We start from the raw sequence: 13,442 nt of genomic DNA, 5'->3' as shown, positions 1-13,442 counted from the left end.
GTTTATTTTGTCTTTGGCAAACTTTTAGGGAGTTGTTGTATTATGCATCACAGCACTGACAAGTTTGGTGTGGGCCTTTTGTCCCCAATTAAAGGAATTCATAATGGCCAAGCATTCAATTGTAATTTGGACAACAGTGAGCTTCCAGTCATGTAGCAGCAGTTTCAGAAGTCCTGCTGCTTCTGTCATAAAAGGTCCATTAAATAATGTTTGGAAGACCTGGCCTGGCCTGCACAGAGCCAGAGTCCAACAACACCTTTGGGATGAAATGTAGCTCTGACAGTGAGCCAGGTCTTATCACCCAACATCATCTTAGCACCTCATTGAGCAAGACTCCTGCAGCCAAGTTTTGGAAGTGAGAGCCAAAATCTCAAGGTTTGAAAGCTGTTTAGTGTGTCAAGCTTTCACAATGGCAGGGCTTTTATTTTGTTGACCAAAATCCTACAACTTCCGGTATCAGTTTGTGTGTTTGTCGCTCACTTGACGGCGCTGCCTTTGCCCACCACTATCTCCAGCAGACACACCCCACAGGCAGTCAGACACTCCGGAGACAGGAGCTGGACCGGAGGGGGGGGACAGAAGTGACACACGCCAACAAGGGAGGACGGCGTGGTGCCTTCAAGTGCTGCTCGGAGGATCCCAGAATAAGGTCCAGGACGCTTTTTGTTTGGGTTTCATAACACAACAGATACAGTATAGCCTCAATCACAAGCACCAATATGTCCTTCCTTTAGCTGTGTGAGGGTTTGTGACGATTATCATGGAGGCTGATGGTTCCTATATGCAGAACAAACAACAAGTGGTTATTTTAGACTTTAACCTCTTTTGTCCTGTTTTGATCGTTGTAGTTAAAAATAAAAATAAAAGAAAGATGATAAATACGGCAATAATAATAATTTAAGGCTGAAAAATGAATTTCTTCAGGAATAACACATCCTATCTGTTAGTGCCATCAACAGTGGGAATATGCATATCTGGTCGAGCTAGACAAGTGAATTGCATAATTACACATTTACATATTCTAAAATGTGACATCAACAATTATTTAGAGATAAAGAAAGAAAAAATAAATTAACAGCAAGAGCAAAATTAACTTGCAAAATAAAGTACGTTTTTTTTATTGATATAGGATATCTGAGGTGTGTGTTTGCATGTTCATGCATTAAGACTTGTTATTACAGTATAGTATAGTATTGTTTATTATTATTATTGATGGTGTGAGGAGTTTGAGGCAGCAGTGTATGAGCTCAATAGACCAACAGCAATAATCATTATTAGTATTGTCACCAAACCAGCACCTCATCTATTATATCACCTTTTAGTAACAACAGCAATGGTCAAGATTCAGAAAAACACTGAAGGACAGACCTGTTTTTATTTCTTGTTTATTTTTATATGAATTACCGTAATCATTTCATTGTGTTACAGTAATCAGTACTAAGTTTCTTACACATGTTGTTGGCACTGACTCTGGCCACCTCTAGATGTCAGCACCAGCCTTCAGTAGGTTGTTTATTCAGCCTCATGGCAGCAATGTTCCTGCACACTGAGGTGGAAACACTATTTTTTTTAGCCTTTTCGTGTCACATTAGTGCAAATCCGACACAGATCAAACTGATTTCTGACAGTCATGTAGATACAATTTAGGATTCTTCTTTTTTTTCTCTTCTTTTTTTTTTTTTGACTCACAGTGGATTTTTTTTGTTGTTGTTGCAGTTCTAATCCGCATATTCAATAGTGCATGAATTTTTCATAGTCTTCTTGTGTTGGATGTGGTCTCACTGTGGTGAATATTACATGTTACTGTTGATCTAAGACAGTCTGATGCTGCTAAAAAAAACCTGCACACACAACAACACGCAGCATGTGAAATTGTAATTTAAGAAACACAGCGAGGGTCTGTTTAACCAAACAATAATTATAACAATGCACGTGGTGATAATTAGTAACTATTGACTAATTGTCATTCTGAGGTGTGTGTCGTCGCTGGTCATGTAACAGAGTTTAGGGCTGAGAGCTGTTCTCCTCTGTGACCCCTTGGTGGCGACCTTGAATGAGAGGCTTAAAACGAAGGTTAATGAGCTGTAACCATTCAGGTGCACTCAGCCAGCGGCCCACAAAAGCTTCATCTCATCCAGCCACAATCACTAGAGAATAAAGATTTGCCGAATTTGCTTTATGTTTCATGTATTATCTTACAAAAAAATACCATATATACTTTTTTCTTTTTCAAATGTTGTGTAAATATTCACATTTTGCAGTCTGGATTTTCATTCCTCAGAAATCCAAAACAGATCTCTGAGACTGAGGGAATACTGTGAGCAGAGGTCTCTCAGGTGAAATATGCTCTCAGTGTCTGCACTTGTGTTGAATGATGAAAACCAGAAAGCATCTGAGGCTTTGATCCTTGCGTTTGCTGCATTTGTAGTCTCAGAACACATCAGTGTTGGCTGGTGCATCTGAACAGTGGAGGGAAACTGCCCTCCAGTGTTTCCAATTTATTTAAAGTTAATCAAAAGACCACCAGGACACAAATGAACTCTGTGGGCTTTTAGTTAGTTTCCTCATATGCAAACAGATTATTATTGTCGTCTGATTCAGCCTGGACCGAGTCTGTTGACTTGTTTGCTGCTGTTGACCTGTGAATTCCACTGAGACCTTTGATCCGATGCCGTCCCGTTCAAATACATCCAGTTTGACTTGACTTGACTCAGATGCTCTTGACCCACTTCACGTCAAGCTCCGTGCAGTCATCATTTTTGTGTTTCCATGGTAATGTAAGGAGATGCAGCGCAACACCATGGCAACAACAGATCTTGTGGAACAACATTTCAGAGCTCCCTGTTGTGCACACACCTGTGTGTGTACGTGCGTGAGTGAGTGCCCATTGTAGCTATAATACAAGGGTGCAGTTAATATTTTTGATGGGAAATGACTTTAATTCATTTCTGCGCAAATCAAGTTTTATTCTCAAAGCTACTGGGAAAAGTTAATGAATTTTTCCCAAGATATTTCATTTGATCAATTTACACTTCGTTGAATCCTTCCCCCAAATCTGAACATCCATAACCAGGCGGACCTGGTCTGTGGGTGTGATACAAACATACAAACACGTTTCCTCCAAAGAAGCAAGACCAACCAACCTTGCTTCGTTTTTTGGTCAATGACAAGATTTTAAAAAGAGTCTGTTTACAATTAGCACATTTGTTATGTAGTAGCCTATCTAAAAAAGTGTTGTCATTTGAATGTTTGAAGAGAAAACTACAAATAAATAAAAAATCTATATAATACATAATGGTTATATATAATGGTTAATTACTTATCACTTAAAGCCACATGTCTTTAGCTAAGTCATGGAGCTAACCGTAGCTAGCTAACTATGGCTTTATTTCAAAACAGTGACATCAATCATCTGCTTGAAATGAGCTCAAAACATATAAAATATAATCACAAATTAGCTTGATTGCATGCACTTTCATGAAGTAGAAAACAGTTGCACCATCCTCATTTGTTTTCAAATTTGCCATTTTATTTTATTTTGAGCAGCTGTGAGATTTTGCATCACAATCTACCCAATCAGTTCTTTTTATTGCCCATTACAAAAAAAGAAAAACCTCAGAAAAGACAGCCACAGGCACTGCAGCATTAATGCAACATAAAAATGCAGAATAGATAAATTATGAGGAGGTTGTGCTGCGACAGGGGCCACTACGGGTCCCATCTGGCTGAGAGAAAGTCAAGACTTAACATTGATTTGGTTGCAGTTTTATTGGCAGTTTTCCTCTTACTCATTCTGTGTCATGATGCTACATGAGCAGTTAATTGGATCAGCACCACCTGAGTCCTTCTGCAAATCAGCTATCACTGACAGGCAGTGGAGTTGCACTGCACGCCCCAAATCTGATTTGAGTGTGACCGTGTTCTGGCTAATATCTGATATTAGCTTTGTTATCTTAATATAAAAACCCACATGGAGTCTGTGAGTGGCTGATTAAAGCACCTAAGTCCTCTGTTGTAAGTCTTATAAAAACTGACACGTTCTGATGTTTTATCATTTGAATCTCAGGCTTTGTGCATTAGTTTCTTTCTTTTTTGTGGACTGGAGGGAGTTAAATTTCCGTTTCCTTCTCAACATGTAGTACCATCAAAAAAAAAAAAAAAAAAGAAAGAAAGAAGAAGAAGAAAGAGAAGCCAGGATCTAATCATTGTTAATTTTTTCCCCCCCAGAGGCTCAAAGCAGCTCTGGCTTGAAAAATGATTCTGTGTTACATCTTCATTAGCCACATATACAAGCAGAGCAGAGTGAATATGGGCACGCAGTCAACATGTGAATACATTTTTTTTTTTAATATGCGTTTTTTTATGTGGAGTATTCTTCTGTTGCTCATGCACATCCAGAGGGCACGTACATTTGCATTTTCATGTCTTTCTCTAGTTAAAGACTGCAATCTTCTTCGAAAACCTGTGTGGGTGAAACAGTTGATCCGTGGCTTTTTCCTTTGTGCTCTTAAACTACTATAACCAAGACAGTATTTCCCCTTTAAAATTACACTCATCGCTATCCAGATATACCAGTAGGCGTCTACACGTGTCACCGGCCGGCAGCTTTTTTTAGTGCTGTTTTACAGTCGAACACAGAGCATCTCTGCTGCTGGAGATTTCCAGGTTTGTAGATGATTTCCAGTAGTATTTATGACTCTGGGGTCATGAAAAGATTCAGCTTCTTCTCGCAGCAGTATCTACTTTAAGAAAGCATATCCATTAAAGTCTAAAATAAAGTTCCCTTTCTTAATTCCTGAAAAGCTTCCTCCATGAAGGATCTCTCCCCAGCAGCACCCTTTTGCTGAATTATCCAGATGGTCTCTGCATGTGCTGTACTCTATCATTTAGAGCTGCCTCTCTACATGCTCACGCTATTGTAATGCATATCTGCACGTGGTGCCTTTTAGCCCTGAGCTCCTTTTATACCAGAATCACTGCGTCTCAATCAATCTGAGCTCCTTCTATTCACAGTGACCACAGCTCGGTCCAGCTTTAGCCAGAAGCTTTTGTAGCTCCAGTCAGTAAAAGGTTATTTGTCTTATGTCAGAGAATATTTAACAATGGAAGTTTCTACAGGAGGAGTGGGAGGAAACAACAGTTGTGATGTGTGATGGATATTACCATCTGCCTGACTGGCCACCTTGATTAAACTCTCAGAGAGGAGTGTAATGTGAATGCTGATGCCTCGGGTTAGAGCAAAGATCACAACAGAATTTGAACCATTAAGAGACGACGATAATAAAACCACCCTCACAGAATGAAAAGTACAACATCATCCGGATGCGGCTGCCTTCTGGTGTTTGCATACATGTATTTATTTGTGTGTAAAGGAACGTGACTGTCTGGCTGCAGCATGTGTCTTCTTCTGGGTGGTCACTATGTGCCCACATTAATCCCACAGATGAGAGAAGAGGTTTTGACCTTTTGGTATTTTTCTTTCAGGGGAGGTCATCTCCAGTCTGGGCAGTCTGCCCCTTTCTAATGTGACTTGTAAATTCAGAGCTTTATCTCGGTCAAGGAGTAACCTTTGCTCAGGCTGTGTATTTCCTAAGTGACTAATTAAAATGAAGGTCTGCGGCTTACTGAGCAAAAGTAAGTAAAGTTGGTTTAGAATATTAAAAGAAAGAACTTCAACAAGAAGGAGTGAAGTTCGGCTTGAGATGATGCTTAATGGCCTCTTGAGCTATTAAACATCTGTAAAATGGGATAAATGTTGATTTCCTGAAGCCTAAGATCAATGTATTCAACCAACAGTCCAACAGTTCATCACAGGATGAAATTCTTGTTGTTCAGTGTGAGGATAATGAAATTCAATTAACCCTTGGTCAGACAATGAATATGGTATCAACACGTGGAACAAAGAATCTAGAGTTTATCTTGGGTTTATCACAAAATCTGGACAGAATCCACCTCGCACACTATAGACACATTTTTATCTAGTCAGTGAGGCTGTACCCATGCTCAATTCTTTGGGGTTTGCACTATCAATGTGCAAACCTCATGACAATCCACCCAATAGTTGTCAAGATACTTCATTCAGAATCACATGTCAGTATTGCAGTAGCTCTGGAAAAGGTCTTCTGATAACCAACAGCACTACGATGCCATACCATAGCTGGGAATCATGAATATAAAGTTAGGGTGACATAAATACAAAATGTCATGGTAGTCTCTCCAATAGTTGATTAGAACAAACCAAATGGAGGTCAGGAGGTCACTGAAATCAATATAGGCTTCATCCCCTGGGAATCAGTTGAGATTTTCTGGACCATAGAGATGGATAAACCAATGCTGACTGCCCATAGAGCCATGTGGCTACTAGCACTGCTAAAAATATTAATACTAACCCTAACTCCAATACACAAAGCAGACACTTGTCCCTCCATCACCCTAGATTGAGTCGATGTCTCTGGCGAAGTCGTTGAGCTGGACATTTAACTACCTGTCTTTGCCCAGTTCTCTATTTTTATACTTTTCTGAAATGACTGAGCAACCACATTACCCATCGAGCCTTATTCCCCTCCAATCACATCAATTATTAACATTATAAATCAAGGCATATGAATGCATTATTTAGTAAGGTCCTTCATATAACACAGAGACCCTATAAAACTGACTGGAGAGTTCTGGTGCTTTATAAACCACAACTGGATTCTTCATCCTCCAACTTCCAGTGTTATAACCCACTTTCACTAAAATAAGGTTGTACCATGATTAAAGTACCACTGCCCTGGACAAGCTAACAGTGCTTAACCCATTAACATCTGGGAAACCCGATAACATTCTCTTCCTACATCAAATACCTGCGGTCGCCCGCCACCACAAACAAACAAGAAAGAATTTCTCCCATTTTCCCCTAAATGCGATTTACAGCCAATGTGTTTGCATTTGGCTCACAATGGCCTCTTTGTCAAACCCTGATTAGGCTTAATGTTATTCCAACCGCGGAGTGATAATGTGATAACCGCGGCCACTCCGTGTTGTCTTAGGTAATCTGTGTTTGGACGAATTGAAGTAATGACCCCCAGGAAAAGAGCCTGAGGGTGTAAAGACAAGGCGAGCTGTTTGTCTGAGCTGACAGGGCCGCGGCCACTAATCATTTGGACAAGATTTGGAGGAAACCAAGTGGGGCTGCGGAGTGCTGCGAATCCACAACCGACCTGACCATATAAACATCTTATATAATACATCTGTATTTGATTTAGTTTACGGTTCTGACTTGTTGAACAATTTGCTGTTGTATTAGATTGGGGGGAAAAAGCCCAAAGGCTCCATCCAGTAGTTCTTGTGTAATCTTGCCAGGTCATGTTATATCATACCCAATGATTTCTTGTCACATTGCACCGCAGCCCCCCTGATAATCTGGTTACATATGAGCACGTAAATCCACAGCTACACAACCTGTTTCTGAGAGTTTACCCAGAATAAACATCACCTGGGTCCTCACGTGCTTTTTGCACATTTGCTTTTATTTCATCTGGATAATTCTCATAGATTTGTGATCGTGTCACCTCTAAAGTCTCCAACTATGGACAATCCTTACCTTGACTTTTGGAATTCTGTTGTCCAATCCATCAAAAATACAAAATATAAAACTTTATAAACTTTTATTCTTATCAGATTTTGGTATTTATATACATTTTATATTTTATACTGAGCTTGAACCACACTGTTAAGCTATCATCTTTTTCTTACGTTTGTCCACAAGAAGCAAACTCTTGGTGACTCCTCTCCCTCATGTTGCTGTGATCAGATTTCACACGTAACAGCTTTGTCTTCTTGGATGATCAAAGTGGTGGTAGATTCGGAAATCACAGAGTTATAAATACTTGTTGTGACTTGGCTACGATACATGGTAGATTAAACATTGGACCCAGACCAATCATAAGCGCTATCACAAGTTTTGTGATGCACATAGAAGATCCAGGAACTTCACTGGCACTGATCGTGAATCACAAGGAGTGAAATTGGCACACAGTGTTTTGTTTACATAGGATAAAATGATCATTTTATTTCCAACACTACAAATCTGAGAGCTTGGACCAATTGGATCAGCATCAATCAGCCGTGAGACAAAAAGTGTGTTGGAGCTAAAGTGGGGTTTATCACCTGATCCGAGGTACGTGAGCATTTTGTCCCATTTTCCAATAAAGCTGCCTCTTGACCACCAAACTCGCAGGCGAGCCATAAATCGACTAAGTGGAGTTCCACAGACTCTTTAACTGGCCCGTGTGATTGAGCTCATGGCTGTGATTAGCAGTGCTTTGGACCGTGTTCAGTTCTATCTTTAGACTCTCGCCATTAGTGAGCTGGATGGAGTTGGCGAGACGTATTGACTGAAGGGAAGTAGATCAACGTGTCACCGCTGCTGATGATGTCACTTCTGTTTAATTTACCACTTAATGCTCACATTTAGCAGGGCCGCTGTTGCAAATGTGATCAATTAGAATCTACTCAACTCTCTGTGGAAACTGTAAGGCCGGCCGGAGAAGTGTAGCCCACCGAGCGTCTCAAGGCTCTGGGTCGTGACCCCATGATTGAAAAGTCAGGCCACTGGACCAATCACCTGGAGCTCTGCTTCCTCCTCTGGACGTCTAATTTTCTCGGCAAACTCAGATTAGAAACACGGATGAGTGAGGATCTCGTGACAAGATTAGTGTGAGGTTGAAATTTACTGCTATCTCTGCAGGCTTGATAAGAAACCAGGCAGTCTGCCATGTTGTTCTGTTCAACAGCGTCATAAATCAAAGGAGGGATGGATGGTTTACGGGGACGATAGAACTGATAAATGCACCTAAACATATGTTCCCCACTTTTCTACAAGGAGATGCAGAAAGCAGTTTATCCAAGATGAGACGTGTTTACAAGAAAACATGAATCTTACTTCGCATCACATGTTCAGACAGGTGACAAGTTAAAGAAAAAACATAAATAATGGATGAAGACAATACAGAAACAAGATTGGAGCGATACAGAGATACTTCTTTACCAGTACAAGGTTTCTGCTTCAACCTTGCTAAACACCTACTGTACATAGCTAATGTTAGCATTTATAGGTGTTTATCCACCAGTTCAGAGGAAACATTGAGTCCATGTTCTTGCCAACAGCTGTCTCCAGAGATGGGATGCCATTCTCTTCTTCTGCAGCAATTTCTATCATGCACTGAAGTTAGCATGCTAACTAGCTAGCTCCAGCTCGATTGAACTGCCTCTTCATTTTCCAATACCGAGTCGCTGAAGAGTCCAATCTGTCCTGAAGAAGTAGCTAAGAGGATGTGTGATGTGTTATGACCTCTTGAACTGTAAACAAACTAACAAGACTCATAAGTATATAGCTGATGCTAATGTTAGCTAAGACAGCGACAGCAAAGCTTATGTGGCAATGTGAAGAGGGCCCGGGCAGGGATTGAACCCACACCTCCCGGGTAAGAGTCATGCGCGCTTGCCAGTCACCCAAAGGGACATCCCTTTGGCCAGGTAGCCAGGGCACATGATCAATTGGAGGCATAGTGACAGGCCCACCACTGTCACACTTACAAATAACTCAACTAAAACTTTAACCTAAGTATTTTTGATCCCTAAACCAACTGTATCCACAGACAGGAAGTGAAGATGACTGAACTCGGTCCTTCAAACATAACTGGGCCAATGGTTTCATTTTCATCACAGTATAACTGGGAAAAACAGTTCAGTAGGCTACTATCTATCTATCCATCCATCCATCCATCCATTAACTTGTCCTTTGGAGGGTCGTACGCAGCTGACACTGGGCGAGAAGTGGGGCACAGGTCACCTGTCAATCATAGTTTATTATTATATATAAATATATAAATCTAACTTCTTAAAGAGACAGGATAGATGTGATAGACAGCGCTGTTGACCATGTGAGGGAATATGTTGTTGGAGAACGATGTTCATCCTCCGTCTGTGCTTATGAAAGGTTATATTGGGTTATAAAACTTTAAAATACATGTACTAGTTGCATATTGCTTGTCAGCTGTCCGAGGCCATTTGCAGCGACTGCACTTTATAATTCAACACTGTTTAAAACAAGAATCTCACCATATGTTGTATCGTGACCTTGTATAATTTCCATACTAACGACACCACCGTTTTTGCATAAAGGCAGAATATCAAACATAATTCTCTGACTTCTTTCATAAATATTAATTTTGGTACATTAGCACTGAACCGAGCCAGTTCTGTACATTATTGCACAATAGTGTACATTATCCCGTAAATGCTCAATTACCTGTGTAGTGGTTTTGCTGTTGATAAAGGGCTTCTCGTGCACACTCTGGAGGCCAGTGCTGCTGTGCTGCTCTGAGTGTGCATGAGTGTGTGTATATATATTGTGTGTGTGTATGAGTGTGTGTAACCTTGACAGAGAAAGCCAAGCTTCATTGAGTGCCTGCAAGCACTGTGCTATCTTTAGCTTTTGTTGAAGCTTTTACCACTGGCCTCCTCCTGCTCCTCCTCCTCCTCTTCCCACTCTTCCTCCTCCTCCATTCCCCTCAGCCCACTCACTGTTGGCTGCACATGCAAACATGCACACTTATGCATGCTTGCACACACAACCATCAAACCCATACACACTCAACCAACTTACATCGGCACACAGCAGAACTGTTACTGGGCAGATTAGAGGAAAGCGAGCAACCTACTTCTGGGATAACAACACGAACCCGATGTTTGTTTCTTTGGTGCAGAGTGAAAGCCTGACTCTGGTTCCCCGAGCGGCCCCGATTCCTGCCTCAAGGCAAGTTATAAGCCCTGAGCCTCACAGGAGCCACACTTGTCTTCCTATTGGCCAAAATATGTATTAAATTCAGTCAGTAGCACCGTTGGACCATAAACTATTAATAGATGAATTTGCCCTGAACTAAACTGTGCTTACAACAATTATCATTCATCAGAGTGTAACGTCCCAGCGCCTCTGCTTCTTACATTATGCACATCATGCTATTGCTGCTAATAGTACGAAATGCATCCTGATTATCTGGGTCCTTTCGGGGGTTTTAATTAGCCATTCAAATGCTGGCAAGGAGCTCGTTAATTCCTCAATACCGTTGCCCAATCTTTGACTGTTTTCCCCCACAAAGCTGAGCTGGTCTGATTCCGCCGAGGCTAATTTTGGCAAAAGTGAAAAGTGTAGCTCCTTGTGGAGGATTAATTACAACAATACACTCCGGTGTTTCCAATCAAACACTCCCTAAAAATAGCTCACGCACTCAATCAAACCGGTTAATCAGCGTCGCTCATGTTAAACGCTGCCGTGCGTCTAATCGAGGGCAGTCAAACATCGGCCGCTAATCCAATCGGAAGGCTTTGGACTAAAGGGCCGGTTCCCATGAGGCTTTGCTGTTTGTAAACATGGAAAAAGTGCTTCATCATGGTATATCTCTGTAAGTTAGAAGCTATAAAGAAGAAGAAATACATGAATTTAGGAATAATTCTGTGTAGGTTGGATTGCAATAGATGAATTTCCATAAAATTACACAAGATATAAAGAAAAAACATACTTATATGATAGAATTTTAAACTTTTTTTAAGCTGAGGCAATGAATGAAAGATTCTTTGGGAAAATTCCCACATGATTTCTGTCTTTCCACTCATATACCTGCCAACAAATATAACTCTGCAGCCAGCAGGTGGTTAGCTTATCTTAACGTAGCTTAGCTTATAGCATAAAGCCTGGAAACTGCTTGCATGGTGCAGTCCACTTGCTGTTTTTTTTTACTCTAATGAGCTTATTTCCCAAAAGGCCTCGGCTGCACAGCAGGAGCCTGCACTGACTGACCCACTGTAGGTCGCCGAGGTTTAATTAAAGGTGGAAACAAACTCCCGTCTAAGAGCAACCTTGGTGCTTCTACGTGTTTTTCTGCATGTGAATAAAATGGAAGGTAATCATTTTAATACTATATCATTATATCATATAGTGAGTGCATCTACTTGTCATCACCTGAGCGAGTACAGTACATCTCCCTCCTGCCGGCATGTGAAAATTACCTTGGAACTATTCTCGCATGCTTAATATCCATCCACTTGTGTCGGGCGTGAGATTGTCTAATAACAGTCATTTTATAACACAGAATGGGAGTTACTGGTGTCTGTGTGCACCTGTAATTGTATCCTTCACTCTTTTCTACTCCGTGTTTCTGCAGTGCAGCGTCTAACACGACAGAGTGTAACATGAGACCCACTTCCTCTGCCCTCCTGCTTCACCTTCTGAGCTGCCCTCCCATGACACATGCTGAGCTGTGAGCTTCATGCTGCAGCCGCCGGGGGGATGAGAAAGCAATGCCTTTTTTCTCTCTCTCTCTCTCTCTCTCTCTGTGCTGTTTATTCGAATCCATGGGGGAAAGAAATTTTTTGATTTGAATAAGGAGTAAAAGATTAGAACTGAGTGGAGAAACCGTATTTATTCTCCTTCTTCTTAACAAATATTCAGTGTATCCTCCAGCTGCCCTCCTGCTGTTTTCCACCCAGCTGCTGTGTTATGTGTGCGTTAACAGTGATAAAACACAGCTAGTGAATAATGAATGGAAAGCCAAACTGTGGCCTTAATAGACCCATATCCAAGTAAAAAAGCAAGTGCCACGCTGTACTCTGAAATCCTCTGCATTTCCCTAAAATTGCAGTGTGTCCTTGACAGAATGACAGGGTATTTAGTCGCATTCAACTGATGCCTCGGGCGGGTTTTTTTTTTTATTTCTCTCTCTCTCTCTCTCTCTCTCTTTCTCTTTCCTCTTCACTGTCGCACTCTGCGAGTTTCCATTCAGGTTTAATAAGTTCCTAATGAAAGAGGACCAGCGGAAGCTGTTTAAGTCAATCTCCTCTGCACAGTTACAGATCATTGGATGCTCCATTTATGTTGATTTAAATGTGTGCCACGGGACATCTTCCAAAAAGCATCCACACAATGGCTTTCCATTTACTTCCTCCCTTCTCCTCTCCTATAATAGTAATGGAAGTGGGGGTGTCTCAGGCAATAGACAAAGGAAAGCACAATAGTTATCAACCCCCTCCCTCCCTCCTCGTTCTCTCCTTGAGGAATGGCACAACAGTTTCAAGTCTGCACCCCTGGTGTCATTAGAAAATAAATAAATAAATAAATAAAAAGTGCACGCTCAGTCGAGTACGACGAAAAACTACCAGAGCCAACGTTCTGTATTTCATCACATTGCACCATGTGAAAAAGAAACATGATAATTGGTGAACAGGATAACAAAGGACACAGCACAACCTCTGAGCTTTCATCTGCTCTTTCATCTAACGTGCACATGTGAAATGCACGAGGAAAGGTTGGAGACGTGGAAGTTGTTTGATGCTGTTTGAGCTGCTCGGGATCCTCGAGACAACATATTCGGTCCTGACTGTGTTGCTTAGCTGGGCGGTTG

The sequence above is a fragment of the Trachurus japonicus genome, chromosome 19 (genome assembly GCF_045865225.1).
Source record: "Trachurus japonicus isolate A0001 chromosome 19, Traja_1.0".
Lineage (NCBI taxonomy): Eukaryota > Metazoa > Chordata > Actinopteri > Carangiformes > Carangidae > Trachurus > Trachurus japonicus.
This window is presented reverse-complemented; position numbering follows the sequence as displayed.